Consider the following 6,000-nt stretch of genomic DNA (forward strand, 5'->3'; position numbering starts at 1 on the left):
ATCCGGAGGCTGCATTCATTGTAGCTGGGGATTTTAACAAAGCTAATCTGAAAACAAGACTCCCTAAATTTTATCAGCATATCGATTGCGCAACCAGGGGTGGAAAGACCTTGGATCATTGTTACTCTAACTTCCGCGATGCATATAAGGCCCTGCCCCGCCCCCCTTTCGGAAAAGCTGACCACGACTCCATTTTGTTGATCCCTGCCTACAGACAGAAACTAAAACAAGAGGCTCCCACGCTGAGGTCTGTCCAACGCTGGTCCGACCAAGCTGACTCCACACTCCAAGACTGCTTCCATCACGTGGACTGGGACATGTTTCGTATTGCGTCAGACAACAACATTGACGAATACGCTGATTCGGTGTGCGAGTTCATTAGAACGTGCGTTGAAGATGTCGTTCCCATAGCAACGATTAAATCATTCCCTAACCAGAAACCGTGGATTGATGGCAGCATTCGCGTGAAACTGAAAGCGCGAACCACTGCTTTTAATCAGGGCAAGGTGTCTGGTAACATGACCGAATACAAACAGTGCAGCTATTCCCTCCGCAAGGCTATCAAACAAGCTAAGCGTCAGTACAGAGACAAAGTAGAATCTCAATTCAACGGCTCAGACACAAGAGGCATGTGGCAGAGTCTACAGTCAATCATGGACTACAGGAAGAAATCCAGCCCAGTCACGGACCAGGATGTCCTGCTCCCATGCAGACTAAATAACTTTTTTGCCCGCTTTGAGGACAATACAGTGCCACTGACACGGCCTGCAACGAAAACATGCGGTCTCTCCTTCACTGCAGCCGAGGTGAGTAAGACATTTAAACGTGTTAACCCTCGCAAGGCTGCAGGCCCAGACGGCATCCCCAGCCGCGCCCTCAGAGAATGCGCAGACCAGCTGGCCGGTGTGTTTACGGACATATTCAATCAATCCCTATACCAGTCTGCTGTTCCCACATGCTTCAAGAGGGCCACCATTGTTCCTGTTCCCAAGAAAGCTAAGGTAACTGAGCTAAACGACTACCGCCCCGTAGCACTCACTTCCGTCATCATGAAGTGCTTTGAGAGACTAGTCAAGGACCATATCACCTCCACCCTACCTGACACCCTAGACCCACTCCAATTTGCTTACCGCCCAAATAGGTCCACAGACGATGCAATCTCAACCACACTGCACACTGCCCTAACCCATCTGGACAAGAGGAATACCTATGTGAGAATGCTGTTCATTGACTACAGCTCGGCATTCAACACCATAGTACCCTCCAAGCTCGTCATCAAGCTCGAGACCCTGGGTCTCGACCCCGCCCTGTGCAACTGGGTACTGGACTTCCTGACGGGCCGCACCCAGGTGGTGAGGGTAGGCAACAACATCTCCTCCCCGCTGATCCTCAACACTGGGGCCCCACAAGGGTGCGTTCTGAGCCCTCTCCTGTACTCCCTGTTCACCCACGACTGCGTGGCCACGCACGCCTCCAACTCAATCATCAAGTTTGCGGACGACACAACAGTGGTAGGCTTGATTACCAACAACGACGAGACGGCCTACAGGGAGGAGGTGAGGGCCCTCGGAGTGTGGTGTCAGGAAAATAACCTCACACTCAACGTCAACAAAACTAAGGAGATGATTGTGGACTTCAGGAAACAGCAGAGGGAACACCCCCCTATCCACATCGATGGAACAGTAGTGGAGAGGGTAGCAAGTTTTAAGTTCCTCGGCATACACATCACAGACAAACTGAATTGGTCCACTCACACAGACAGCATTGTGAAGAAGGCGCAGCAGCGCCTCTTCAACCTCAGGAGGCTGAAGAAATTCGGCTTGTCACCAAAAGCACTCACAAACTTCTACAGATGCACAATCGAGAGCATCCTGTCGGGCTGTATCACCGCCTGGTACGGCAACTGCTCCGCCCTCAACCGTAAGGCTCTCCAGAGGGTAGTGAGGTCTGCACAACGCATCACCGGGGACAAACTACCTGCCCTCCAGGACACCTACACCACCCGATGTCACAGGAAGGCCATAAAGATCATCAAGGACATCAACCACCCGAGCCACTGCCTGTTCACCCCGCTATCATCCAGAAGGCGAGGTCAGTACAGGTGCATCAAAGCTGGGACCGAGAGACTGAAAAACAGCTTCTATCTCAAGGCCATCAGACTTTTAAACAGCCACCACTAACATTGAGTGGCTGCTGCCAACACACTGACACTGACTCAACTCCAGCCACTTTAATAATGGGAATTGATGGGAAATGATGTAAATATATCACTAGCCACTTTAAACAATGCTACCTTATATAATGTTACTTACCCTACATTATTCAACTCATATGCATACGTATATACTGTACTCTATATCATCGACTGTATTCTTATGTAATACATGTATCACTAGCCACTTTAACTATGCCACTTTGTTTACATACTCATCTCATATGTATATACTGTACTCGATACCATCTACTGTATCTTGCCTATGCTGCTCTGTACCATCACTCATTCATATATCCTTATGTACATATTCTTTATCCCCTTACACTGTGTACAAGACAGTAGTTTTGGAATTGTTAGTTAGATTACTTGTTATTACTGCATTGTCGGAACTAGAAGCACAAGCATTTCGCTACACTCGCATTAACATCTGCTAACCATGTGTATGTGACAAATAAAATTTGATTTGATTTATATATATACACACAGTGCCTTCGGAAAGTATTCAGACCCCTTAACTTTTTCATTATTTTTTTTTTTGATTACAGCCTTATTTTAAAATGTATTCAATTGTTTTTTCCCCCTCATCAATCCACACACAATACCCCATAATGTCAAAGCAAAAACAGGTTTTTAGAAATGAAATATCACATTTACATAAGTATTCAGAACCTTTACTCGGTACTTTGTTGAAGAACTTTTGGCAATGATTACAGCCACGAATCTTATGGGGGTATGACGCTAATAGCTTGGCACACCTGTATTTGGAGAGTTTCTCCCATTCTTCTCTGTCAATCCTCTCAAGCTCTGTCAGGTTGGATGGGGAGCGTTGCTGCATAGCTATTTCACGTCTCTCCAGAGATGTTCAATCGGGTTCAAGTGCGGGCTCTGGCTGTGTGCTTAGGGTCATTGTCCTGTTGGAAGGTAAAACCTTCCCCCCAGTCTGAGGTCCTGAGCACTCGGGAGCAGGTTTTCATCAAGGATCTCTCTGTACTTTGGTTTCATCAGACCAGACAATCTTGTTTCTCATGGTCTGAGATTCCTTTAGGTGCCTCTTGGCAAACTCCAAGCGGGCTGTCATGTTCCTTTTACTGAGGAGTGGCTTCCGTCTGGTTTTTAGGGACCTTCAATGCTTCAGAAATGTTTTGGAACCCTTCCCCAGATCTGTGCCTCGACACAATCCTGTCTCGGAGCTCTACGGACAATTCCTTCAACCCAATGGCTTGGTTTTTGCTCTGACATGGCCTTCCAACTGTGGGACCTTATTTAATTTACCACAGGTGGACTCCAAACAAGTTGTAAAAACATCTCAAGGATGACCAATGGAAATAGGATGCACCTGAGCTCAATTTCGAATCTCATAGGAAAGGTTCTGAATACTTATGTAAACAAGGTATTTCAGTTTTTATTTTTTTATATATTTGCAATGATTTCAACAAACCTGTTTTTGCTTTGTCATTATGGGGTATTGTGTGTTGATTGCTGGGGATTCTTTTTTATTTAATCCATTTTAGAATAAGGCTGTAACGTAACAAAATGTGGAAAAAGTCAAGGGGTCTGAATACTTTCCAAAGGCACTGTACACAAACACACACACACACACACACACATGTTGAAGTTGTGTTGAGGGTACATGAAGGTCACTGCTTCAGATGGAGGTAAGACGGAGGTGACTGAGTGTGTGTGTGGGTGTGTGTACATGCAAAAGTTTTGTGGTTGGGTTTTGTTGACACACCTGTTGTGGGTTCAGCAGCTTTCAGCAGCCTGGCTGTTGTCCTCGTAGACAGAGGAAGAATAGCGGGATGGGGCAGGTGTGTGTTTGTGTCTGGGAGGGAGAACATTTGTTGTTGTTAATGGTTTTTTGGTGGGAGGTAGGGGGCTTGGATGACTCAGTGGTCTGAAATGATGATGTGTGTATTTGATATGGGTGGAGGTTGAGAGGGTGAGGGGGGACTACAAGGTGGGGGTTACAAACCCGATGTGATAATGATTGTGTTTGTTTAGAAAACATAAACGTCAGTGGAAATGAAGGTGTGTTTAACTGAAGGAGGTGTAGACAGGAGTAGATAGGGTGTGTTAATGAGTAATGAGTAATTGAGTGTACAGTACCAGTCAAAAGTTTAGACACACCTACTCAGTCCAGGGTTTTTCTTTATTTTGACTATTTTCTACATTGTGGAATAATAGCGAAGACATCAAAACTATGAAATAACACATGGAATCATGTAGTAACCAAAAAAGTGTTAAACAAATCAAAATATAATTTTGATTTTAGGTTCTTCAAAGTAGCCACCCTTTGCCATGATGACAGCTTCACCCGACCTAAACCCAATTGAGATGGTTTTGGATGAGTTGGACCGCAGAGTGAAAGAAAAGCAGCCAACAAGTGCTTAGCATATGTGGGAACTCCTTCAAGACTTTTGGAAAAGCATTCCTCATGAAGCTGGTTTAGAGAATGCCAAGAGTGTGCAAAGCTGTCATCAAGGCAATGGGTGGCTATTTGAAGAATCTTAAATATAAAATATATTTGTTTAACACTTTATCGGTTACTACATGATTCCATATGTGTTATTTCACAGTTGTGATATCTTCACTATTATTCTACCATGTAGAAAATAGTAAAAATAAAGAAAAGCCCTTGACTGAGTAGATGTTCTTAAACTTTTTGACCGGTAGTGTATATGGGAGTGTAACTGTGCAAAACACTGTTTGATCATGTTGAGCGTGTTTCGCATTTTAATGGGGGTATGAGTGGGTGTGTGTGGGTATGTGGGGGTATATGAGGGCATATGGGGATATTTGGGGGTGTAATTGTGCAAAACACTGTATGATCATGCTGTGTGTGTTTTGCCGGTACGGGGAGGTAGACGGAGGCCGGTGTGTTTTGATGATGATGTGTGTTTAGCGATGTCTCTCTGTGGAACTTGTTATTTGGCTTTGCTTGCTGAAGCCCATCCATATTTAATGGTGAACAGACAATCCCATCCTGTCTGTTTATGCACTATTTTGTCCACCTGCGATCTGCCTCATATTTTATTCACTGCTTTCCACCTCCTTTTATTTATCATTTGGAAATAGAGGCCTTCCACAAACGATAATCTATATAAATGTGCGATAGGATGAGAGAGTAAAAGACATTGAAAAAGAGAGAGAGGGACAGAGAAAGCAAGACAGAAAGAGACATGAGGTAAGGAGGACATAAATATTGTTGTGTCTGTGGCATCATTAAAACTGAAGACTTATTTATCAAATAGCTCTCTGTAATTATTATTACACGATTAAACATGTAACTGTAATTAACTAGGAAGTCGGGGCACCAAGGAAAATATTCAGATTACAAAGTTATAATTTTCCTAATATAACTCTCAGATATTTTAATATCTCTCAGATATTTTAATATCGTCTTCGAATGAATGAATTATTCTTTACCTCACGTTAGTCTCATTCCAAACATCATAAATTGTTGGTTATCTGCACAAACCCAGTCTTCACTATGAGTCATCCATACATCAATTGTCTTAAATAATTTATTTACTAACTAAGTAATTCACAGAAATGCATAAACAAACAGTAGATAGTTACAAGGAATTGATAACGGAGTTTCCCTAGTGGGATAAACCGGTATCGCGGCTTGGTGGGCAAAAAGGGAAGTGGGATTCAACTGAGATGAGACACTACAAAGTTGTGAGTGTGTGTGAGAGAGCACCTTCCTCTCAATCCAAAGTCCTTAATAAAGGCCCTGGCCCAAATAAAGCAGCACTTCACTTGTCCTCGGTACACACACACAC

Source organism: Oncorhynchus mykiss, chromosome 32 (assembly GCF_013265735.2).
Source record: "Oncorhynchus mykiss isolate Arlee chromosome 32, USDA_OmykA_1.1, whole genome shotgun sequence".
In the NCBI taxonomy this organism is placed as follows: domain Eukaryota; kingdom Metazoa; phylum Chordata; class Actinopteri; order Salmoniformes; family Salmonidae; genus Oncorhynchus; species Oncorhynchus mykiss.